We start from the raw sequence: 27,383 nt of genomic DNA, 5'->3' as shown, positions 1-27,383 counted from the left end.
TTTCTTTCTCTTCAGTTGGTGGTTCATTCATGATTTCAGTTTCATAAAAATCTTTCTTACTCTTAAATAGACTTAAGTTATTAAAAATAAATTGTATACAATATTGAGTCTACAACTTCATTTTTAGCATTAAAAAAGTATTATATAGTTTCCTTATTGTTATGCTAGTTGCTGATACTTTGTTCCCCCTAATTTACAGCCACCTCCAAGTAGAATGAAAGTTCCCTCAGGAAGATATTTTTATTTTATTGTTCATTGATATCACCCAAGAACCTCAAAGAGTATCTGGCAAGAAGAAAAACTCAATGAATACTCTCTGAATCAATTAAGTAATCACTATGATAAAATAAAGTGGCAAAGGCTTTGTGTGACAGCAAATTATTTATGTATGTTATTACACCAAGGTGAGTTAAAGGGTGTCTGCTCACTAGAGTCAAAATATGCGCTCTGCATGATACTGTGTGGATGGCTTGACACTGGTCACTTGGCATGGATAATTGTCTTTCCTAGTGTCTTTTAATTGTAACACAATGCCTCATATAGGTTTGTGAATATCTAGCAACCAACATGTTTTCAAATTTTAAATATCCTACTTATGATTCCTTTGGTGTTTGTTATCTTTTTCAAAATTGTGATACAAAAACTAGGTAAAACACGATGGGATAATTAATCTCCATAATTCATCCTTTTTTTTTCCCCTCTGTTTCTGTTACTTTTACTTTTTCCCTCTTGGACTTCTTACAACCATCATTTATCTCTGCTTTTATACTTTCCCTTATTTCTTTCCTTTCTTTTCCTTTTCTCGGGTAATCCAAATTCTGTCCAGTTTTTTTTAAATAAATAAAATGAGGAAATAAGTTAAACATAAAAATTGTGTTTTATATGAAATTCTTATTTTATGTACATAACTATTTTTAAATGTAAATTATTAATTGTGTTATAGTAGGTCTTTTTCATATATGTGTGTGTACATCTTTCTTCAAAAATCACAGAGCCTATTATGAAAATTGAGAAAATATAGAAGAGTACTAAAAACTTTAAAATTTCACTATTCAAGTATAACCACTTAAAATGAGGGCTGGGATGGGAGTGACAGAATCACAGTTTTGGACATGTTAAGCTTAAGATATCTGTAAGACATTTCAAATATGTAGTAAGAACTATCGATTTGAAGTTCAAGAGAGAAGTTCAATTTGGGAATATATATTTGGAAATCATTAACAAATAAATGGTATTTAAAGCCATGAGACCAGATGAGATCATGAAAAGAGGGAGAGTATAAAGAAAGATACCAGACACAATGACTGAGTTTTGGAAGACTTCAACGTTAAAAGATCAGGGAGACAGGAGGAACCAGCAAGCATGTCTCAGAGTAAATAGAGACTAGAGAGGGAAGGCAATGAAAAATGGTGTCCTGGAAATCAAGTGAAGTAAGTCACTCAAGGGAGAGTGGTGAACTGAGTCAAATGCTAGTATCATATGTGTTTCTAAATGATTCATAGATACCTTAACACTTATTAAAATCTATCTGAATTAGTAAAATAATAAATATTATTAACATCACTCAATTAAAATTATGTTGAACACTACTTAATATCAGGGATATGGATGGTATTGGAAATGCACATACATATCCCATCCTCAAGGAACTTGCAGCATGATAGGATCCCAGGCTCTTTGAAGCTTTTCTGTCTCGTGTGGAATGAATGAGAGACAAGAACAATAAGCATCCCTGGCAGGAAGGAGCCTGTGGTATACTTTATCTTCTCCAAAGAATATTCAATAATTTATACAGCTCAGGTGCAATAGGAGATTTTTTCTTTCAGGCTCAATATCATGATAAGTCTCCAGTAGTGAGACTTTTAGAGCTTTCAGTTTATTTCTGTGATGTTAGACAGTCCAGGATTCTCAACAGAATCAACTATTTAGGTGAAATGTAAATCTATATCATTGAGAGTCTTGAGAGATTAAGATTATAAAAAATAATAGTGCCAAGTCTTTCCCAAAATACTTCTTGATATTTAATAGTAAGTGAAATTTTAGTTTTTTAATTGGAGGTTAATTTTGTTCATGACATTTTTTATAGTTTTTCCAAATCTTCAGGCTTTCTATGAAGGTTTTCTACTTTATCCTTTTTCTACTTTAAACACAGAGCTGTTCCCACAGAGAAGAATTTTTTTTTTTGCCATAGGGATCTCACTTTAACAAATATAATTAAAATCACACAGGCTTCAATTTAATACTAAAATACATTTTTAAATATTATTAAAACTTTTGAAATGATGAAAACTTGGATGGGAGTTTCTTTAGAGAGGAGACTAAAGTATCTTAGCTCCATCTCTATGGAAAGTAAAGGAAGAAGGGGAGGAGAGGAGATAATTTCAAAGGGGAGGGTAAAAGATGACAGGAAAGAAGAGAAAAAGAAAACCAATTTGAAGAATATTTGATACCTGGGATTTCAGTCTATAGTTCTTTCTTCTCTTTCTCTATTTTCTTCTTCCTTGCTCCCATAGCTATTCTCAAGTAGCACATTTCAAATCCTCTAGATGATAGGGTGACCTTGTAATCGCTATTTTCAATTTCCTTGAAGAAGAAGCAAGAAAAATTAGAAGGAAAGTCCCTCTTTCTTCACAGCTGAATTATGTTAATCATTTAAATAATATTGCTTTATTACATATTTTTCAGAAAGCTGCTCCAATTTTAATATTCTCACACTTAGAAAGATTAACACACACACACAAATCACTCAGCATGAAAAATTATGCGCTATTCTTCAAATTTCAAAGCCACTCACTAGGTTTTATAATATTTAATACATATGTGAAAGCATTTATACCCACATCCGACAGTGGTTTTGCAAGCTCCAATATACGATGATGGGCATCTTAGAAGTGATTTAAGTGTAAAAGAAACACACAAAATGGCATTCAATCATAAAGCAGATTTGTACAAATTGCTCACAAATTGCTCACAATCCTACAAACATCATTCAGAGCATCAACTAGAACACACCTAGTATTCTAGAAGGTCCCTCCTATGCTCCCTTCTACCCACTGTTTTGCCCCCTGTAGTAAACACTCTCCTGATTCTAAAACCATAGGTTAGTTATGTCTGTTTTTACAATTTATGAAAGTGTGATCGTAGTTTATTAAATCATTTTACATCTGGCCCCTTTCACTCAACACAGTAATTTTGAAATTGATTCCATCTTTTTCTGCTTAGTTGCAGATCATTCTTTCTCAGAGATGCATAGCAATGAGTGCTATTATATAGCATTTCTTTATAGGAATAATACTGCCATTTATTTATTCATTCTACAATTATGAGTATTGAAATCATCATTTCCAGTTCAGGAATCTTATGAAAAATAATACTAAGAATTTCTAGTAAATGTGTTTTGTGAAAATATGTACATACAATTTAGTTGGGTATCCCTAAGAGTAGAATTTTTTAATCCTAGGTTAAACAGAAGTTCAGCTTTAGTAAATACTGCTAAACTATAAATTGCTTCAATTCACAATCTCAGGAGAAGGTATGAGAGTTAAAGCTGCACCAATACATCCTCACCAATACTTGGCATTCTAAAAAATATTTTTCATTTTAGTCATTCAGACGTGTATGTACCTTAAGCTCATTGTGGCTTGAATTTGCTTTTAACTGCATGGCTGAGGAAAGGTAAACATGCTTTTATAAGTTCATAGGCATTTTGATTATCTATTGTGAAATGGCTATGTAAGACTGTGTAAGATATTTTAGTTATTTTTTATGGGGTTGCCTTTTTATTAATAGGATTGTAACTGTTATATGTGTATTCTTAGAGTTCTTTGTTGATATGTGTATTACCAATATCCCTTTCACACTGTGCTTGTAGCTTATTACATTGTGGAATTTAAAAGCAATTCAAAACAATAACAAAAATTTGTTTTTCTTTCCACTTTATTTTTCACTTCAATAAGTAAATATCGAGTGATATGCATTCATAGAAAACATTGCTTAAAATTAAAGTTTTGTGATTTTAATTTAGCAATAGTCATTCACATAAATTACCCAAGAACATATTTAGGAAAGTTTGTCATTTGAAGTTTTTCGATTTCAACAACAAATCAAGGATTTTTTTTTAAGTCCAGAAACATGTAGTTTTGTGATAATAAAATTTATTAAAGAAAGTTTATGGTCTATGATGTCCCTTAAAAATACTGCTGTCACCCTATGACACTCCGCCATCCAGGCCTACAATAATGACTTCGTTGTCAATTCCACTACCCACTTGGAGGGTAACTCATGCCCTTTACAGACTGAATTCTGCCTTCATTTCCTAGAGAAAATTGGGAGCAGTCCTGTGTTCCAAACTGGTGACCCATGCAGAACTTACCTGACTCAGGCTATCTCCCTCCTTAGAATACCTTTCCTTTTATCTTTGACTTCCAATTTTTTTGCTCATTTGATTTTTATTCATCTTCAAGGCAAATTTTTGTCTATCATCATCTCTGTGAAACTTTAATTGTATCTTTTTAATTTTATTAAATTTATTGGGGTGACATTGTTTAATAAAATTATATAGGTTTCAAGTGTACAATTCTATCATACATCACCTATATAATGTATTGTGTGTTTACCACCCAAAGTCAATTCTCCTTCGTCACTATATATTTGAGCCCGTTTACCCTATTCTACCTACCTTTCCCACCTTCTTACCCTCTGGTAACCACTAAACTGTTATCTGTGTCTGAGTTTTTGTTACTCTGTCTTGTTTGTTTGTTGCTTTAAGTTTTTTGTCTCACATATGAGTGAAATTATATGGTTCTTGACTTTTTTCATCTGACTTGTTTCACTAGCTTGATATTCTCAAGATCCTTCCATGTTGTCCCAAATGGCAGTATTTCATCTTTTTTATGGCTGAGTAGTATTCCATTGTGTATATACACCACATCTTCTTTATCCAATCATCCATCGAAGGATATTTTGGCTGTTTCCATGTCTTGGCCACCATCAATAATGCTGCAATGAACATAGGGGTACATATATCTTTATGAATAAGTTCTGTCAAATTTTGGGGGTTAGATACCCAGAAGAGGGATTGCTGGGTCATATGGTCACTCTATTCCTAATTTGTTGAAGAACCTCCATAGGTAATATAATAACTACATACATACATAACCCTAGAGTCAGGGGACACCAAAGCAATACTCCCTGATCTGCCAAGTGTGCCCCACGATCCCAGGAAAAATCCCAAAGAGAATTTTCATACTTTACTCAGAAGCACCTCACCTTTCTGAGAACTAAGGAATGAATAGGCAAGCTTCTTGCCTAACTCTCTCACTCATTTAAAAAAAAATGTTTTTCCTAGAAAAACTTTCGTGAACTCATGGTAACTGGCTCAATATTATTACCCCCAATCATATTTAAAATCACTGTTATTAACACTGTTAATATAACACTGTTAATAACACTGTTAAAATCACTGTGTTATTTCAGATGACACAAATGAAAAGATTTTAAGAGCTGGCAAATAACAACTGCCTCCTTTTTTATCTTTACACACACACAAAAAATCACAGTCATATTTTTTTCTTTCTTGTGCTTTATCTATTATAAGTGGTAGTATTCATCTCTTATTCTTTGAGTAGTTAATCTGTGGACTTTTTCTCCTTTTTTTTCTCTTTCTCCTTCTCCTTCTTCTTGTCTAGAAAGAGAGCCAGTACCACCTATTGTGTATTATTACTTTCAGTGTACAGAAACAATTTTTTATTCAATTAATTCAAGGGTATAAGAATTCTTTATTTTCCTTATATTCTTTTTATAAGTTTATTTTTAGGTTAAATCTACAAATCTGTAACAATGCAGAAAACAGTTTTGATCATCCAGAGTACGGCCTTACCAGGGCTTCTTAAAGCTGTTCCACTTGTCCTTAGTAAATAACAACATGTTTATGAAAACCTCAAGAAAAATAGAAAATCCGTTTTAAAGAGACCACGTTTTTCTCAAGAATCACACAATGGTTGCTTTTTTGAAAATGGATGTAATCAGTAACATAAATCAAAAATATGTTTTAAAATAATGATACAACCATTTTAAATCTTATCTTTTCTTAAAAATATATAATTTTGTTTCTAGGTTTATTTATTGTTTAAATATCCATGGATAATGACTAGGCAACAAATACCAGTGTACTACAAAATTTGCATAAATCACATTAAGACTTTATTTACTCGAGACACCTAAATTAGTATGATAGTTTAAGAGCATTATACAAGTTTTAATTAATTTTCTTTTTGTTTACTACCTTCATATTTAAGAGGAGCTTTTATAGGATTGGTGACAAAGTCAATGTCTTTTTTAAATGCCCAGAAATTTTTAAATGATATCATAATTTCCTTAACACAAAGTAGAGTTCATTAAATATCATCCCAGTGGATATTCCCTTTGAAAATAATCCATCAAAACATCTCAATAACTGAAAACATCACTAAGTAGTTTAATTGTAAGTGTATGGTAAGTACGATCATCTTTGACTTATTTGTTGCCTTTCTCTCTTCCCTTCCTTCTCAATCTTATGACCTGGTCTTATGGTAAAGGTTTGAGACAAGCATGTATTAGGTGGTTGGGTGGGATGGTTATTGCATGATTTTAAGCCACATGTTGTAGAACAATCGTATCTGGCATCTCTCTGCTTCTCCCACTACCTTCTTGGGTCCCTTCGCAAAACTACACATGTAAGGTCCTGTTCCAGAGATCATCAAATAGGGGGTTAAAAATCATAAGGGTTGAAGTATTGGGCATCATTTTATGCTGTTAAAAGGGCAAAAAAGTGAAAGTTAACCCCTTAAATTTTTTTAGTTAACTGGGTTTTTCATTTAAGGAAAAAATACAATTCATAATATTTAGCAATATCTAAATTAACCCAAACCAACTCTTCAAACTATATTACTAGTTTGCTATGGGTTAAATGAGAGAAACTGAGACTGCTGTTCCATACTGACTCTCAAGCCAATTCATTACAGCACAAGTTCAGTTGACAATAGGAACATTTTTAGCCATTGATTTTTGACAGAAGGGAAAATATAAATTTTTTTTCTGAATTATAAAATGTTCAAAGAATTAGAGAGGAAAAGTATTTTAAAAATAATGGCACTGCAGTTCTGTCATGGTAAAATATTCCTAAAAAAATATTATATTCCTGGAAACCAAACACTGAAGATACCAAGGCATATTCAGCATGAAGTTAATAAAACTAGAAGTGTTCATGTGGTCATATGTTTCTGTAAAACTTTTTTAAATGTTACTTTTTACACACAATGGGTTAAAACGTACATTGAAAGGCTGAAGTAGTCATTGGCTTTCTGACATTCCAGTAAAGAACAAGGAGACATGTGATTACATTTTGTTTGGATTTGTGGAATATTTTTATGTATTTGTTCTTTGCATATAATAGTGAAGTTAATGCTGGAAATCCCAGAGCAGGAAAGTCTTCCAGGAAAATGCCTATATCATCTGTGCCAGCTCACCTGGGTCATGAAGGTGCAGGGTCAGAGGTCATCTTGCAATATGAGCATGTCCTAAAGCATGCAGCAGGATGGAGAAGAAAAAAGTTGGGAAAAGAGTGAGTCAGACTTGAAACACAAAAAATGGAATTCTCTTTCTCTTTCTCCATTGGAAATAATAATATGAAATCATTCACACATTAAGAAAGCATGAAAGTATGCAATCAAAAGATGAAGAGAAAAAATATATAAAAGACATGTGAGGCAGTTAATTAGTAAGAACATCGTGTTATTTGTCTTGATTTTAAGATATTTATAGTATGGATCAGCTTCTTAAACTAGTTAGTATTGATTCATTTCTTCATTATAAATGAAAGTTCATCTTGTATCTGATAATGTGCTTGTGATTTTAAATTCTTTATCTTAAAAAAGTTTCCTCAGAGTGTATAATATTCTATACTCACAAAACTCCCCTTAATGGAGCACATTAATTGTCCCTTTAAGGGCACTATATTACCCACTGATTTTAGGTAGGATATGTGAGTCAAAGGAAAACCCATGCTCCACAGCCTACTGCTTCCTGATACCACATATTACAATACTGATACACCCTGGACACGTCAGTGTCGCTTCCCCACAGACCTCTTGGTTCTTGTAATGTGTTTCTTTGACAGAGTTTTCTCTCTCTCTCTAGGTGGTTCATTCTTGACCTCTATAGGATCTTTTGGGATCCTAAAAATTTGTTGTGGGAAAGCAATACATTCTCATTCAAATGTGGAAGAATGATGATACTTTAGAGATTTTCCATAAAGCACTGACCTACTAAAAACTACGAATCTAATTTACAGTATAACTGCACTGCTTTCCTCTCTTTACATCAATCTCTTGGGATAAAGTTTTCCTTTCATTCCTAGAGGGCAAAGTTCTCACATTCTTAATACAATCGTTCTTAATCTAGGAAGCCCTCGGAATCCCAAAGTCAGAAAAATCTAAACAGATTGTCTGCCATTTTCTATATTCATTTCAAATTTTTAGCATCTCAGGAGAATAAATTCAGTAGCTGGCATTGGTTGCAACATTTGAGGAGTATGCATGCTGAACCTACCTTTACATAATTGTTAGGCATATTTTCACAGAAACTGGTCAGAATAAATTATTGTTAGGCATATTTTCATAGACACTGTTCAGCATAAATTAACATGGATTGATCTTATCAGAGATAATTTCTGAATGGTGTTCTGGGACCTGGGAAGAGATAGTTCATCTCAAATGGTTTGTTTCCTCACAGAAGAATAAATACATTTATTAATAGTTGGTCTGACCCTTTGCGTCACTAATTTCTTGCTTGTACACTAAGAGTCTGTTAGCAAACATTTGCTGAAATCAAGTTTGTTAGAATTTATTTTGACTCTCATATGATAGAATGGATATCTTTATTCGACCCTTCTTTTAAGAAAATAATAACAGTAACCAGTTAGTGAAAAACTATAGCTCATGCCTCTAGTACTGCACCATCTTGGTGATTAAAAACCTGAACGCAGACAGCATTGATTGTGTTCGAGTCTCTATTTATAGTTGCCTTCCTAGCTGATAGAAGGCTAATAAGTCGTCTCTCACAACAGATGCCATTAGTCTAGCTTTCTGAACTGTAAGCGAAGGGAAAAAATAAACAAAGAAATCCTTTAAGAGTTCAGCTGAACACTTCCATTTTCTGTTTTATTTTTTTCCACTATATGAACTCCTTCTTCAAGTTTGAACACCTTTCTGGAATTATTGAAATTTAGATATTGACTGGGTTTTAGTCACACCAGAACCATACAAGCAGTGTTTCTAATTGAAGGCAGGGCTGTAGGTTTCAGACAAAACAAGGACAAGTGAACTTTGCCTTTTATTAGTTAGTATAGGTGAATGAACCCGACAACCATTCTGTTAGCACTCCACCAGATATGACAATGTTACCTAGGAAACATACATACATTGTGTCAGTAATGAAGTTATTTAAAAGTTTGGAGACTTTCCTTTGCCTTAGCTTTGCATATAAGGACATAGCACTCATGGTACCAAAAGAAGAGAGAGCAATAAGAGTGTCTGGTTTCTTGAATCCATAAGTGATTCATAGCAATAACTGATGTACTAAATAATTCTATGTTGCCATTATTTCAAACATGGAGTAAGAAAATGGAGTAGGGGAGAGGTGGTCCAATTTATGCAAGAGTATTACGTATAGTACTCCAAAGTAAAAGTGTTTGCTGACTGCTGGAATGCGCAGTAAATACTTATTACACTTCAGTTGTTTTTCCTTGACTGCCCCTCTACCTCCTAATATCTTCATCATAGATCTGCATTTCGAGTCTGAATTTTCTCAAATATTGTAAACATTAGTTCTGTAGTGTAGCAATGTCATACATGAGCATGACATCCATCTTTTACTGTTGAACTGTTATCTACAGACAGAAAAACTAGTTGCAATGTGAAGCTGAAAATAGGGCCATTGCGTCTGTGAGTTTAGCTCACACTGGGAGAAATAGGCATCACCGGTGGGACACATCCAGAAAAATGAAGTGTGAGTTTGGGCCTTTTCCTCTCCCTTTCTGAGAACTGAAAGGGACATCTATTTTCAGTGGACATTGGGAGTAGGGTTAGCCATTCTCTCATGACCTGACCTCATCCAATCAAATGGACACAGCATTTCTTTATTGAAGAGGATGAGGAAGAGATTGCTGATCATTATCCTCACATTCTGATCATTACCCTCACACACAAGATTTACAGAATTTACTGGGCTCAGATATTTTTCACTGAGGACTGCTCAGATCAGCAAAACAGAGGTTAACGAAAAGAATTCGGAACTTAGTCCTAAAGGTGATGTCTGGAATGTAAACCAGCTCACAAAACACAAATTCACAACCTACTTGGTTCTGTGCTCCACAAGAAAAAAGGTCTGTGATAAGTGCTTTTAGTGAACGTCATATCTTAAGTTCCATTCTCAGAAAAGAGTTAAAATGCACTTTAAAAGTTTGAGAAGCCTTCCTAATATAGGAGATTTTAAATTTAATTTATCATAGATGCAACTTTTTCCCCAAAAAACATCTTACAGACATTGTGTGGAACTAGAGTTTTGTGAAACATTTTGAGAAATGCTGTTGTAGATAATTAAGAGTACAATGTAAGGCATGCTTGAACTAGGTGAAGATCTCCAGAAGAATTTAAATTTGAAAATTACATTACTGTATACATTTTCCTTGTTCCAGGGGTTCAGTGCCACTCAGATATACCTCCGAGAACTGTATTATAGTTTGGAGAGATAGATGCTTTAACACTATTTTGCAAAACTCCATTGACAAAATTCACATATACAGCTTTATTTTGTGGTGAAGATATTTCCAAGATGAGAGTCTGCATGGGTATTACAATTTTATTTATTTGCCTAAAATTTCCTAAATGACTAAAATTATGTGCTATGCTTTTGGATTAATTTGATTATTAAAGATGTTTTATTTTGCTGACGATTCACTAGAGAAATCAATAATCTCTATTTCAAGTATTCAGGACACTGAAGAAGGTGAGTTTATTATTATAAATATAATCAAAATTGTAAAATTGTTGAGGGGAAGAGATGTAGCTGGAAAAAAACAATAGAGCCTTAAAACAAAAGAATCAAATAAGTAGAGTGTAAACTTAACACTCTGGAGATATCTGCATGTGGGCAAAGCGTTTCTCACTCAATGGGCAGAAGACAATACATAATTGATGCATGTCACATGTTTATGTCCATAATATAGCAACATAATGGAAAAAAACAAACCCACAATTATTTCTGAATTTTCCAAGTAACTCTTACTCTATCTTCCAGTGGAACTCTTTATATCAATTGGAAATTAAATATCTAATTTGCACCCTTCTACTTTAACAAATAAAAGCAAATACAAATTTTTAAATCAAAATCTCTGTGGTCTTTTGTACTGTTGAAGGGAAGGCCCCAAAGAATTTATCCTCTCTTTATTTACGCACACACATGAGTTGTTGAGCCATCAAAGTGGGCCCAGGACTGTGGTAGAGATGGGAAACTAGATTTTGCTGCACAATAATAACAAGGCGGACATGTCTAAAGGTGGAGTTATGTGGCGCTCTAATGGCATTTATTTTCATTGGCAGAGCACCGATGCTGATGTAATCAGATATGAATATGTATCAATAGATTCTTGAGCTTACACTGGATTCATCTAATGAACAAACCTCTGAACATGGAAATAAAGAACTTGAGTTTTGCAGAAATGAAGAATAAAGAACAAACTCGAAAATTCAATTTAATTGCAAGAAACTTCTTGAGGGTAAGCCCTTGAAGAACAAGGGTATAAAACTTTTATTTTCATGATACTGTTGTCAATCAACCAACTTCATACTTTGCATATTTTCTACAGTATTCCCTGTCTAATATTTTTTATTATTTTTATTGTTCATGATATGATATGACATTATTTCTTGGAAAAATGTCAGTAAAAGAGTCCATTGTTGTTATGTATTTGAAAAACTTGAATTTTAAGTACATTAGAGTTCCTGACCCACCACAAACAAACTGACAGCTGTTGAAAGGATTTCAATCTTAAATTGGTAATTTCATGGCATCAAATTTATTTTCTTTTGTCAGGTATGCTGGATTTCTCTTTAAAACAACGTAAATATTAGAGTAGAACATTAAAATGATATAATAAATAGTCATATGTTGAAAGAAATAGTCATATGTTGAAAGAATACATTATTACCAAGATATTGGGATAGAATTGACTTTGAAATAAACTGTGCACACATAGTTCACTTAAAATAAAGTAAGATATCTCTCAATGTGTTTATTTCCCTCTATGATGTATTGTAACCACTTTTCTTAGAATACTGATTGGGGTCAGAATTTTGCAAAGAATGTGTTTGGTAATGAATTCTTACTACTGTATATTACATATTCACCATACTGAATTTGATGATCATAATCATTGATTTTATAGGATTATTGTGATAGAAAAGAGCACAGTCTGTAAAAATTATACAGACCAAGGCATCTTTCTCACTAAGTGTGTCTTTGCCAGGGATATGACTTTTTTTCTATCAGAAATGGGGCTGAACAGACCACACCGTGAAGGGGATTTCTTTTTATTTAACCTGAGGACAGTCTGCCTTCTTCTACCCACCCATCTAACCTCATTATCTGAAAGGTCAGTAAACATCTCTGTGAAAGTCCCTTTCAGGCTCCAAAAAAGTGCTTTTAGTTTTATTATGTTTAAATGCAATTTTTGGTAATCAGAAAATGTCATTCTCTCTGGTTAGCTGAAAATCAGAGAGGGAGAGTTTGAAAGGTAAAATGAAAGAGGAAGATGTTAATAGTTGAATCTTATTTTCATGTTGTTGGGCTGTGATGGCCTAGGGGTAACCTATATAACTTTTCAAAATGGCTTCTTATCCTGCACAGCCAAAGTAATAACTTTATTAAGTGGACTTCAATTGCTGTCCGAGCAGGATGACTTAACAAGCCTCAGTTCAAATCTCTCTGATGATTTCTCTTAGAATCATGAGGTTTTGTGCCAAAGGATAGTTTCATCTTTGATAGCCCACTTTCTCTCTCGGTCATCATTGTCTCCTCTCCTTCACCAGACAGACTCAGCATTATATGTGTGTTATGGTGGAGCCACTCTTCCGGCAGCCCAGCTGATGGACCAGAAAAACAGAATGAAGAGAGAAGGAAATGAAATACATGTTTCGAGGTTTTAAAATGCAAATCAAATTATAATCCAATCAAACTGTTTTCAAATCAAGTATTTCAAAATAAGGATGAAGTTCTCACTGGCATAATGTACGTATCTGTTAGACTGGTCATGTTGCAGCTAGTGTAGATGCCTCAAAAAGGCAGAACTATCAAAAATATGTAAAGACAGAGCTTTTAGGCCCCCTCCCTCTATGTTAGATTGGGCAAATCACTTAAACTTTCCTTGTCTGAGTTTCTTCTTTTGCAAAATGGGGACTTTTCTCTAAAGTTGTTGTAAAAATTACTGAGTTGTTATATGTAAAGCTCTTAGACCAATATCTGGCATATAATGATCTCCACATAAATGTTAGCAATATTATCATTCTTTTTTATTAATGTCGTTTCTTAAATTGTTCCAGAATCTAAAAGAGATTTAATTTTTCAGATATTCCTCGTATTTTAATTTCAGCCATACAAAAAATACATATTCTGTACACAAATTTCTTTTTTCGTTGTTGTTACCAAGACCTTTTTTCATTTACATGCTTTAGAATTTTTATTTGGAAGCTTATTTTGAGTAGGAAGTCTCGTTGTATCATTTTCCCTCTTCTTCCATTCATTTCTTACTTCTCATGTTCATCACAATCCTGAAATCAGGTCCTATTCCAGAGTTTCTTTTTGTATATTGTACATAGCTCACACAAAAATAGTTGAATGCCACTTTGAGCTAGCTTTATTTCTTCATTCCCTAACTTACTTACTATTTCAAGTTGGAAAAACAAATCAATTCTACTGATTATGCTTTCTTCCATATTCAGCCCCTCCCCTCTCCATTCCCAAAGCCAAACATTTTCATTTAAAAAGCTAAACATTCTTCACCCTAAAAGAAAACCCTTGGTTATAGGTTCAGCTGTCAAGCCCATCATTCTCCGCTTCTCTCAGAGGCTCAGAAAGGAATTTAGTATATCCTGTTTTACTGTTGGTTGGTTTTTGGGAAAACACTGAGGAGGTTTATGTTCCCTCTAATTATCAATGAAATGTGAGAGTTCTTAGAAGAACTGCAGAGAGTGGAACTCCCATCTTAGGCAGAGAATGTGGTAGTCTGTCCTCTCCTTCCATATACCTCAGCAAAGAACTTGGCAGAAAACCAAAGACTGAAAAATCAAGGACAGAAAAACAGGCTAAGGAAAAAACACTTTTTTATTTCCTTGCTATAAAGCAAACTTTCTTTTTTGTTTTTTAAGTTTCTCTCTGGAAGTTGAGCCACGGTAAAAGAATTGTTCACTATATCAATATAGTTATAATTTTCATTATTATGTTACTACACTGTTCTTTTTAGTTCCTTTAAATATTCACTTGTTGTGTACGTGGCGTATAATATTGCACATTGTTGCTCAATAATGGAAGCCACACACTCTAAATTTTGGTCTAGATAATACTGGCATTAGGACAATGTTTTCCTCTTGAAATTAAGCAAAATATTTACTTCGCCATTTTGCAAATACATATTGTAATCATGAGTAAAATATGCATCATTAAAAAGAAAATTATTTGGACTGATTTTTACCTTGTTATATAAATCTAGAACCATCTGTTTTGCATTAGTGAAAGATTTTTAACTCTAATTAAAAAGAACAAAAATTGATTTAATTATCATAGCCACTAAAAAGCAAGCATAATCTACCATTAAGGCATAGGAACAGCTTGAGCGATTCCATTTTTAGCTGTTCTTCATTTCTAATTCTCAACAGCTCTAAACATTAGCTTTACATTGTAATTGGCTTTCAGTGTTACTTGGCCCGGAAGGACCTGTTGAATAAAATCTGAAAGTGCTCAATTTTACAGATCATTTGGAAAGTATTGTAGTCGTGCTGCTTTTTCCTGGACATAAGTTGCTGTATCTCTCTCTCTGTAGTCACTGCTCTGCCTAGATAATGGTTTCTGTGACAACATTGCAGAAAAGATTCTAGCTTCAGAGCGCTGCTCCTGTAAATTCTGAGAAGGACCTGTGTATTTTTCAATTGCTCTACAAAATATTCATGTATATATTCTGAGCGTCTCCTAAATGTGATATCTAGGGCTACAGTAGTCACTGTAATGCTTTCTTGCCGGAGAGATGGCTTAAGAGAAGGAGGGATAGCAGCCTCATATTAGTGCTGGAAAATAATGAGATTTACAATCCTCTCTATTGATTTCTGTTGGAAAGGCATATGATATCTTTCTCAGTCATTTCTAAAGATTAAAAATCTAACCCTAACCTTAACCCTAAACCTAATCCTAGTGTGAAATCAGAAGAAGTGATTCTTTTCAAAAACCTAAACCTGAAGACTTTTATGGACCTGACTTTGTTGTCCCTTCCTAGGGTTATAAGTCAGAAGCAGGAATTCAGAGATACTGGCAGTTTTCTTCATAAAATTCAGTCATCTTACAGGAGTATTTTCTCTCACCCATGGGGGCAAGAGACAGAAGAATGATGACATATGCTCACTCTTAATTCCTTTGCATTTCTTTCATTCAGATTTTATGCTGAGAAAGAGTCATGAGAACCCAGTTAGATTTAGATTGACTGGCAATTGTATGTGGACATACAGTCATGGATATGTTGTGGATATTAATATCCTCTGTCACAGTCCCTTTTTGTATACTTGTATCTCCCTGTTTATGTTTTTCCTTACCAAATGGAGGGAAAAACCCCTCCAAATGCCTAGAAATGATTGGTCAATTGAAATAATTCCTGATGTAATCATACTCCTGCATTCCCAGCCATGTGGTCAGAAAGCTGAGGTCTGTGGTGCTATCACCTCCAGAGAATGTCCTTTTCTACTCTTTTGTTCTTTCTTGATATCTTGCTCTGCATGCAAAATAGGCATCTGTGGAGAAAAAAAAATAACCTAAAATAAAAATGAACTACTTTTAGTTTTTAAAGTGAGATTTGGAACACTGATACAGATGTTTGGTCCTCTGTTTCCTTCTGCTCTGTTCCCCTTTACCTTATTTTCAGGGTCTATGGATCTAGTTTGGTTGTGTATTTGTTCCCGATAGCCTGAGTGTGCTTCTTCAAAAGAGCAACCAGTGGAGTAAGAATAAGAAGTGGTTTGTTTGTTTGTTTGTTTGTTTGTTTGTTCGTTTTGAAAAGGAGGCAGGATCCTGAAAATATTTCATTTTATCTTCTTGTGATAAAGTTGTCCTGCAGAAGTGAGGACCTTTGCTGAGGAATAAGGAAAATCTTTACTGCGTGTGTATTTTCTTTTGAGCAGCTTCACTCCATCCTTCTCTTTTAATCTTCAACATTTTTCTGTCTTCCTTTTCCCTTTTATCTCTTCTAATTTTCTTCCCAAATAAATAAATATATAAATTTATTAATAAAGTATATTTCCTCAAGGGGCAAGGGAAGAGCAAAACTCAATAGGAACTCATGAGATTTTGGTAAAATTAAGAAGATTGAAAAAGAATATCTTTGACAACCATATATGCAACTCAACTGACTCATTTTCAAAGCTATTCTACACATTTTCCATTTACCACTTTTTTTAAAACTTCTTTTTTTTTATTAGTTTCAGGTACACAAAATATTGTAATAGTTAGACATTTATAATTTATATCCTTCACACAGTGCATTTATCCACTTTTAAACCATATGGCCCAGAATTCAATACTCTAACATCAACAAAGTGCATCCTAGTACTCAGAAGTAATTTTAGAAACTGATTTCAAAATTGTGTCTACTGATGGGGATTCAATAAATAAATTATACCAATACTTGCAAAAATCCCCTTTCCTCTACCGTCCAGTTCTCTTAGAATTCTACAGTTGCTCCAGCCTCTCTTCCTCTAGACTTTCTTAAAGGTCATTGAAAACACCAATTCATTCTCATAATTCTTCTCACATTTTCCTTCCATCTTACTAGTTTTGCCTCTTTTACCTCATGCTCTTGATGCAAGCAATAATGTCAAGGACCATATGAAAAAGATAGAACTTCATTTAGAATATGGGTAAGGAAGAGAAGTTTGAGAAGACAAAGACAAAAGTTACTCCACATAAACAGAGAGGCTTGGTCTACACAAGTGGTTCTGTCACTAGAATGTGAGCTCCACAAAAGCAGAAGAAATATTCAGTTTGTTCACTGCTGAATCTCCATTACCCATTATACCCTGTTTCTCCAAAACTAAGATCTAGCCGGGCAATCAGCTCTAATGCATCTTTTAGAGCAAAAATTAATATAAGACCCAGTATTATATTATGTTATATTAAAGACCCAGTCTTACATTATCGTAAAATAAGACTGAGTCTTATATTAATTTTTGCTCCAAAAGACGCACGCATTAGAGCTGATTGTCCGGCTAGGTTTTATTTTGGGGGAAACACAGTAGTACTTAGCCCAAAGTGGTGTTTAATAAATATTTGTGAATTAATGAATAAATTACCCATCCTTTCATTCTTTTATTCATTTAATTAATATCTTTTGAAAAAGAGAGCTTTTCAGTGATTTAGACACTATAGTTACTTTGATTTCATAGAGGAATTTCACATAGGAATGTTTTACTCCTATGTGAATGTCTTACTCCTAATATAAGAGCAATATTACTGAGATGATTACATCTTCATAATGAGCGCATTTGTTTTCTCAGTGTCCAGAGACATGTTCCCAAAACGTAATTGTGAATAACAATACAGGGACTTTGGGGAAAGAGAGGACAATTTGTCCACTGACTTCCTCCTATTTCCTGTGTCTCATTAGTCCAATCTAAATCTTCCACACTTTCTGGTTTAGTTATCTAAAGTAAAGTTGTCTCCAAGGAGCTGTTTGAAGAGGAATAGTCCTGAAGACCCAATACAGCCAGTGCACCAGGATCTGCAGGAGTAGTAGCAGTGGCACCCGGCTCCAGATCTTAGGCAAAACACAAACTATTTCTTGATCTTCTACAACCAGAAAATTGAGCAAGTATGAGTGTCTATGATGAGCATAAACTGAGTTTGTTACTACTAGTAACAAGTCTCGGGGAGTTCAAGTGTGTTGCAAGGTGTGAGTGCTTGAATCTTAGTTATTTTGATTACGTATCTAGCTTGTTACACATGAAGTTTTCTTTTCATCTATTTCTAGTTTTAAGAGTATGAATTTAAGTCAATAAGGAACTGTGCTTTGAGAGAGAGAGAGAGAGAGAGAGAGAGAGAGAGAGAGAGAGAGAGAGAGAGAGAGAGATTGAGAGAGGGAGAAGTGGTTTTAGAGCTGGGCTTTTACTAAGTTCTCAGGTTCATTAATCAGTAATGTATTTTCAGGCAAACAATTGAAATTTAATCTGAGGAATCATCTTCATTTAGTTTTATCTACTTAATATATTATCATGCTATCTTTTAAAACACATTTCACTGCTAAAAAGTGTTTGGAGAATAATAGAGGTTAAAAACACCATCAACATTAAGTCTGTTATTTACTAACTGAAATCACATGTGTGGATAATTGGCACTTTAGAATAAATACAAAACTTCTCTCTTCATTAAACTATAGAGGGTTCTGATGAATTAGAAGACACCTAGAGTTTATAGCTAATTTACTCTCCTTAACTTCTATTTGCATTTACATAGCAATGGGATCCAACTTGTATATGAATCATAATGCACCTGGGACAGTTGTGGAACTACTCAGAGCTCTCTACTGCAAGTGGATGGGGTGGAAGGTGATTATTACAGCTATTCCAGGACAAGGCCAAGATAAGAATCACATAAGACTTATTAATAAAAAGTAATGATCCAGACCCAGTTTATAATAACTATTTCAAAGGTCTTTTAGAGAAGACCAAAAATGTGTTGGGGCAGTGATGCTTAATTTACTTACATGATAATGAGAGCTCATCCTATCACACTACTAACTTACTAAGGTCTAGAGTCTCTATGTGGCACAGGATAACATACAGTTGCCAGGAGGAAATGTTAAGCGCAACTTTCTACCAAGACACTCCCACCCTTCAAAAAAGCATCAGTAGGCACATAGAGAATTCTTACTCAGAGTCAACTTTTCTATATGGGAGGGTATTTTCCATCTCCCCTATAGGGACAGAGTCCCAGAGAGCAGTTTCCAAGGCTCTAGATCTCAAATGGAAAGGTGCTGGCACGGGTAGTAGATGGCCATCATCTGTGACTAGTTAGCCATTAGCCACTGATATAACTGCCGTGGCTAAGCCAGCAAAGGTGGATTGCAGTTAGCAAGTGGGTTGTTGGTTGGTTGATTGGTTGTTTGGTTGGTTGGCAGAGAAGCAGATGGCGGACTGCTGCTAGAAAGTGAGGTTAGCAAGCGCAGATGGCGGATTGTGGATCGTGTGGATCTTGCTCCCTGTGTCTCCAACCCAGCCGCCAGCGAGAATATAGTGGTATGAACCCCCTATCTATGGCTCCATTTGTGTTCCTTTTTGCCCTCACCATATCCTGCATTCTTGTGTGGGGAGCAGGACCAGAGTCCTTGCATGACACCCCCAAATTTCAGTTAATCATTAAATAACCATTACAACTCATAGCATCTTATGCATACATCGCCACATTTTTTCCTCAAAAAATCTAACTGCCAAGAATTTTTACATGACTTCATATTACCATGTGTAACTTTACAGTGTAACTTTTTGGAAGATGTGGACTCTGGTTCATAGTTAATTATTAATGAGTTGTGATCCTTTAGGCAACTCACTTAATCTTCCCTGGTTTTAAGTTTCTGCTAGACATATATCAAGCCCTACATCTTGTAATTTTATAGTTCTAAATTTTCATATTTTAATAAAATTATCAGCTACAGAATCTTCTAGGGTTGCAATCACATCTCTAAAACAAAAGAGAAAAAATCCTCCAGGAAAAATATAGATCAATCAAATTGCTGGCATTTAAATGAGCTGAAAAGAATTTTTCTGACTGCAAATTTTGTTTTATATTTATGTAAACACACACACACACACACAAACTCAAGCCTAAGGAAAATACCACAAATTCTCAGATTCTGGATTAAGGGAATGTTTAGATCCCAACTTCATTTTAATCATTTATGTTCTTAGTGATATAACATGGAATATATTTTATATAGAATGAGTTGATGACCAAGAAATGCAAGAAAACATTGCTTTATTTTCCCTGGGACTTTACAAACATAAAAATTCAACTACATTTGTCTTCAAGAAGTATAAGATGCCTAAATAATTTGTTAATTTAAATTGCATATTCGAAATTTTATTCTATTTGTTTAAAATAATAAAGTGGTAAAAATTCCAAATGCATTTTTAGTTCATTAATAATATGACTGGAATTTTTTGTTTAAATATGGACTAAAGTTTTATCAGGCCTAATCTATCATATTTTCATGTAAAAATGTCCAAAAATTGTCTTTTCTTTCACTATTATATTCATGTTCATGTTTCAAAATATTCCCATCTTCACAAGTTTTAGATACATTGTTTATTTATTCTTCTACATGTAATGTATATGGTATACAGCTAAATTCTCACTTACTTTCCTTTGCCCATACTCTTTTCTATGTCTCAAATGCCTTTTACCTCCTTCTTTACTTGTCTCACTCCTACCCATTCTTTAAGTTCAAGACTAGAAAATTCTTTCTCCAGAAAGTCACCCATGATCCACCAAGATAAATTAAGATCCCTTATCAGTGTTTTTATGGTAAGTACCTCTGTTGTTATAGACTTACACAATACACTGAAATGTGTCTACATCTCTTACTAAATCATAAGCTCCACTAAGTAAGGACTTGATCTTATTAATTAATTTTTCCATGCCTACTACTATATCAAACACACTATAGATATATAGTAAATATTGTTAAATTTTTAAAGAGACACTGAATGGAAAGTGTTGTACTAGATACTCCTTGAGATCTCTTTCAGCTCAAGATTTAATGAACCTTTACATATATTTGTTTCATAATGAATTTTCTCCATGTTAGTTGTCCTCACATCTTCAGTAGGGTAGCATGAGGTTGATGAGCCCCTCTCCTGACGATATTTGAGAATAGCCATGAAAAGAATGCCTGCTTTGTATAGAGGCTGGAATGATACATATGAGGTCTGACAATTAAGTTCACAAACTTGTTGCAACGATGTTGCTAACATTTTTTGACAGCAGAGGGATTATTCATTATGAATTAGTACCAACTGGACAAACAGTTAACCAAGTTTACTATTTGAAAGCGTGGAAAAGACTGTGTGAAAAAGTTAGGTGAAAATGACCTGAACTTTTTGCCAACAATTCATGGCTCTTGCATCACGACAATGCACCAGCTAACAAAGCACTGTCTGTGAGGGAGTTTTTAGCCAGTAAACAAATAACTGTATTGGGACATCCTCCCTACTCACCTGATCTGGCCCCCAATGACTTCTTTCTTTACCTGAAGATAAAGGAAATATTGAAAGGAAGATATTTTGATGACACTCAGGACATCAAGGGTAATACGACGACAGCTCTGATGGCCATTTCAGAAAGAGTTCCAAAATTTCTTTGACGGTGGACCATTTGCTGGCATCAGTGCACAGCTTCCCAAGGGGAAGGTGACTATAGAGATATTCAGCAACGAGGTATATAGCGCTTTTTCCAGGATGAGTTCGCCAACCTAATTGTCAGACCTTGCGCACGTGCGTGCATGTGTATAAATTTTGGTAGTTGGTTCTAAAATAAAGGGACGAATGTGAGGTCAAATGTTTCCTCAGGGTTTCCTCAGAAATTCCTCAGAATTGTTTCTCAGAAAAAATTTCTCACAAATGTTTCTTGAGTGTCTCTGCTGCCACTGCTGACTCAGAGCCTCAGTTTTGATAATATTAAGGCAACAGTAGAGGACACCAAGGGCCTGAGAAGGATGGAAAATTGCTTTGGATACCCCCACTACCATTCAAGGAAGGTTTACCCAAATAATAATACCCTCAGTGCCTTAGTGTGTGAGCTACCCATTAGAAAGTGATTTGCCCGTCTCAGCCTTGGCTCTGTATGGAGTGTGTATGTGTATTTGTGGGAGTGAGGGATGGAGACAAAAATGTTCCTGATATTTCTTGCCACATTTTCATGTGTGACCCAAATTTAATTACAGTGGACTCGGGATATTATTCTTTTTAAGCACCTTGTAGAAGTAAATGCAAATGTTCTCTGGAGTAATACAATTTAAACCAAATCTTCTTAAAAATCCCACTAAAAAGGTCACTAACCACACAAGGACATGAGCCACCATGTCATAGCAGCACTGGACTAACAAAACTAAATAGACATTGGAATTATTTAATAAGAATATAAAATTTGTTGAAAAAATAAAAGTTGAAAGAAAACTATTAGTTCAAGACACTATTGAAATTTCACACAAGGTTTTGAGAAAGTGAAAAACATAATAATTAAAATTAATTTAGCAGGTGTCTTAAAAAACACATTAGACACTATGAGAATTAGTAAAAGGAATAGGTCTAAAAAAATTGTTTTTAGCTTTCTGATCCATTCTAAATTCAGTTTTGTATGTGGTGTGAAGTAGAAAATAAAGATTTTTTTTATATGGATATTCAGTTACTGAGCAACATTTGTTGAAAAGTTTTCCTTTCCTGAAATAGATTACACTAGTTTCTTTGTCAAGAACCAGCTGAAGGTATAATAGCATTTTTATAAGATCCCAACAGAAATAATTTTCCCAAGATGGATGAAGTCTGGCATGAACAAAAACACCCCAAACTGTGCCATTTCCCTAGTATAAATCCATCATCATTTATCCATAGCTACATATATACACAAGTATAAATTATTGGTAATGAAGATGATAATATACCATGGCTAGTAAAAACAAAAACAAAAAATCATTATCTTACCTAACCTAAAGGAACTTGTTTAGGAGAAGTTTAGCTTCCCAATGCAGATATTTTTTGCATACCCACCCTTAAAAATGTCTCCTTTCTTCATTTGGATCTCCTCCACTCAATAAGAACATAAAGAATCATATCCATATTTTTAGATCTAGCATATACTATGTATAACACCTCATGAAAATTTTCCACTGTGGCATATATTTTTCATCATTGACATTATTGTCTAACTTGTGTTTCTCCCATACTTGGCTTTGAACTTCCTTAGACAATCATTTTATTTTATAAACCTTGCAAGTCATTTCTACTCCTGTGTCACAGTGTTTGAAATGTAAGTGTTTTTTAAAAAAGTGGATATAACTACTTGGGTTTGGCTTTAATACCACCAGTTATCAGAAGAAAATTCCATTATTGAAATACTTTACATTCAGCTGAAAGTATTTTAAATGATAACAAATAACATTTTTGCAAAATGTGTCACTCTATCAGAATAACATGGGGAACTTGTAAAATCAAGCTAGTCCTGTTGAGTCAGAATTTCTGCAGGTGGAGCCTGATAGGATCAAATTCAAGAATTACAGATTAGACTCAAAGAAATTTGAGAGAAGTCAACAGAAACGTTTCAGATCACAACTTCTATTACATTCATTTGAACACTTTCATTTTTGTTTCCTATAATACACATGTAGCCATTTCACTGCAATAGCTCTTTCAATTACAAAGGCATTCTAATAACTGCAGCTTTAAATATTATTTAAATAAGAATATGGGAGTCAATTATGAGAAAAGTTTATTTGACTATAACAATTATAATTTATTACTTCATCTTTCAACATCTCAAAAGCACAATATATTTTGTACTGTTTTATAAATATGTAAAATGATATGAAAATGATAGTTTATTTCAAACATATAGGACACTTTCGTATTTGGCAGCAGTTACATCCAAATAAAATGATGTCCACACAAGTATATATACATATATAAAGAAAGATGTGAGCATTATGGTAACAGGGTACATGGAAATAGTGAATAGATTTGACCAACTCAAGGTAGGTAGATTCTTTTATATGCAACAACACATTAGATCGGTACAAGTGAAATAGATAAGGGAGATCAAAATGATGCATTATGGGGACCTGCCTATGCAGATTCCAAGTGTCAGGTTTCAACTGAGCAGTATATGTCTAATGATTATTTAATGATTGTCAACTCAATTTGAAAGGATTCTCCCTTCTCTGGAATTTCAGTTCATCTAGTCCTAATTGCTTCTACTTCATTCCTATGCCTTTAAAAATATTTTTGCAATTCACCTAGGTTTTTTTTATTGTTGTTGCAATGAGAAATTTGGCCCATCGTAAATTATTATATCTTAACTAGAACCGAAAGATCTACCTTCAAAAAAAAAAAACTGGTCAATAAGGGTAAACAGTTTTTATTTTTCTTTGTTTTATTTCTTTAATATCCTACTTGGCTATAAGCCCTGAAATTCACATGATCCATTGATGATAAGGAGCAGGTTTAAACTTTAGAAGAACGAAGTTAATGAGAACAATATTTCATTAACTATGTGACTGTGGCTCATAAACAGTTATTTTGGTTTCATTGGAAAAGGGACAACATAGACCTGCCAACTTTCTATCTGTTAGTTATCTTTTTCTCTTCAATTTAACCACCTATTGATTTATTGGGAGTATTGCTAGATGTTTTATTGCTACATAGAAATAAATCATGGTTAATTAAAAGCTATATCATGGATATTTCATAAAAGTGATCATTGTGATAAATATAACTATGGAGTTAAAAACAGCAACAATATTTTAAAAATTAAACACAGTGACCAACATACATTATATTCAATATTTTTATATTATTTTATACTCTATGTTAATATTTTTATATAGTGAATATTTTAAAAATTTGGATCAGATAGTTTCTGTAATTTAGAGGCTTTTATACATAACATGAGAAATTCTCATTATCCTCAAAAATTTCAATAACCAAATATAATTCAGAATTTAAAACTGCTCAGTTATCATATTTTATGAAAGCTCCATTGGTCACCAAAAAAAAATGTAGTGACTCTCAATAATTTACCAGTAAATGTTGTATATCTTTTTACAAAGTACTTTAATAATAATGCAAAAAAATAGAATTCAAAAGTTAAACATAAAAATTAATCAAGGCATGGAAACAAGGTGTTTAGAGGATATCAAATCTTAAGAACAAAAGGTTATATTTGTCCTTTGAGTATAGTCCCAAGAATTTCAGTAGAAAAAGATGTTTAAAACTTATTTAGTAAGTACATCTAAAATAATATCTAACTATTCAGCTCTAAGAATTTATTTCAGCTCTACATAAACATGGAAAAACTGAGTTCTCTCACTTTGAATTGAGTCCACGAAAGTAGGAGAGCCATCAAATGGTGAGATAGTTGGGGCAATTTCCATTTCACTACTCACAAATTACTTTACTTTTTCACCTTGGTTTATGATCTGAAGTGAGAGCGGAATAGATAAAGATTGTGAATTTTTTTTCCACCTTGTACTTTTGAACATCTCTTCTTTAAGGCATAGTCAGAAAACATTTTCTATGGACTGAATCGTGTCCTCCCACTCTCAAATTCATATGTTGAAGCTCTCGTTCCAATGTGATGGTATTTGGAGATGGAGCCTTTGGGAGATTAATTAGGCTTAGGTGAGGTCCTGAGAGTAGGGCCCTCATCATGGGATTAGTGCCCTTGTAAGAAGAGACATCAGAGAGCTTGCTCTTTCTCTGCCACATGAGGACACAGCAAAAAGATGGCCATCTGTAAGCCAGAAGAGAGCCCTCACCAGAACCTAATCACGCTGTCACTCTGACCTCACACATCCAGCCTCCAGTATTGTGAAAAAATATATTACTGTTGTTCGAGCCACCCAGTCTATCATGTTGTTATGGTAGCCTGAGCTAAGACAAGTTTGAAACAAAACATTTAGCCTATATTAATTTAGCCAATGAATAGGTTGAGTAGAAAATATTGGCTGACTTACTCTCTCCCAGGTGCCACTTGCTCTCTGTTTTAGAACCCAACCATTCTGCCGATATCCACCCTCATTATTTTTCCTCTCTGGCCTGCCTATGACATTTTCAGATAGTGCTGGATTTCTTCTACTTTTCAACTTCCTCTACTTTTGCTTTTTTTACTCTTTTGATGATTTCTGAATTTGTCAAGATTGTAGCCAATAACAGGATTTATTGCTTAGAAAAAAATCTGCCCAAACCACTTGGTGGATGAAAAGGTTGACAGACAGGACTAGGGATGACAAAGAGAAACCCAAGGTGGGGGTGGAGGGAAGAGAAAGAGGAGGAAGAAGAAGGAGTGGGGCGGGGACAGGAGGAAGAGGAGAAGGAAGAGCAGGAGAAGAAGAACAGAAAACTAGCAGGAATATGAAATTATTTCCATTCTTTTAATTCCAAGAGCAAAAGTAATGAAGAATTTGGTCAGTCCTAGCACAGCTGAATGCGTTAGCCAGAGCGGCCTTGCACACACTCTATTCCTAGTTAACCCATTTGAGGAATGAATTTAGATAGCGAAAAAAACTACAGGCACAAGGAACACATAGTGATTGGAGAAAGAGCCGTGCATGATATCTGCACTCAAGCTCGGGAAAACAGTTGAGAAGGAGTTTTAGACATGTTTGTTTCTATAAGCAAAAAGACATTATGAAGGGAAACATTATGGCTAACTAATGTGTATAAAGTATAAGTTGACCTTGGGGGTTGCTGGAGAGACCTTCTGAGTGTTCTTCCGTGAACTTTTCTGGAGTCAGTATTAAATAGTAAGTCAGGCAGTTACAGAGCCTCCTTGTTTCACGTGGACTTCTCCAGTATCGTTACTGGGAAGAAAGCCCCAGAGAGCAGAATTTCTAGATTAGAAGAGACAGATTGTCACTTTTCCAGTGTCCTAGGTAAGGGTTCAGAGCAACCCAGGCCATGTTCTCCTTGCACTGCTTTCCTTGTCTGGATTATTGGACCTACTCTGCACTCAGGATGAGGCACAGAGAAAAAAGTAAACAATTTCCAGCTATGCCAACACCTTAGTACTGAATGCATCGAAGTTCTGTGGGATGGTACTTCAATTTCTCAGGATTGTGTTCTTTTGCCATCCAATCAGCCATTGATTCTGAGTGATTACAGAATTTGGGTGACATCAAATTTCTAAACCATTTACTTCTGCCAGTCTTACATACTGCTTCCTTCATAAAGAAAGTTTGTTGTACCATATCTGTTCTGTACATAGATAACACCATACATCCATAATCTCTTAAAAAGGAACTTACTAATACATTACCCCATTATTTTAGATAT

General features: G+C 34.2%; 1 pseudogene across 1 annotated transcript in view; it reads right to left on the bottom strand.

Annotated features, from left to right (window-relative positions):
• The window catches only part of LOC308498570 (developmental pluripotency-associated protein 2-like), a 133,202-nt pseudogene that overhangs the window by 69,674 nt on the left and 36,145 nt on the right, over nucleotides 1–27,383 (bottom strand). The window contains exon 2 of the transcript XR_013995430.1: nucleotides 2,451–2,583. The product of XR_013995430.1 is annotated as a developmental pluripotency-associated protein 2-like (transcript). The remainder of the gene's footprint in view (nucleotides 1–2,450; nucleotides 2,584–27,383) is intronic.

Source organism: Rhinolophus hipposideros (assembly GCF_964194185.1).
Source record: "Rhinolophus hipposideros genome assembly, chromosome: 6".
NCBI classification, from domain to species: Eukaryota; Metazoa; Chordata; class Mammalia; order Chiroptera; family Rhinolophidae; genus Rhinolophus; species Rhinolophus hipposideros.
This window is presented reverse-complemented; position numbering and strand designations above follow the sequence as displayed.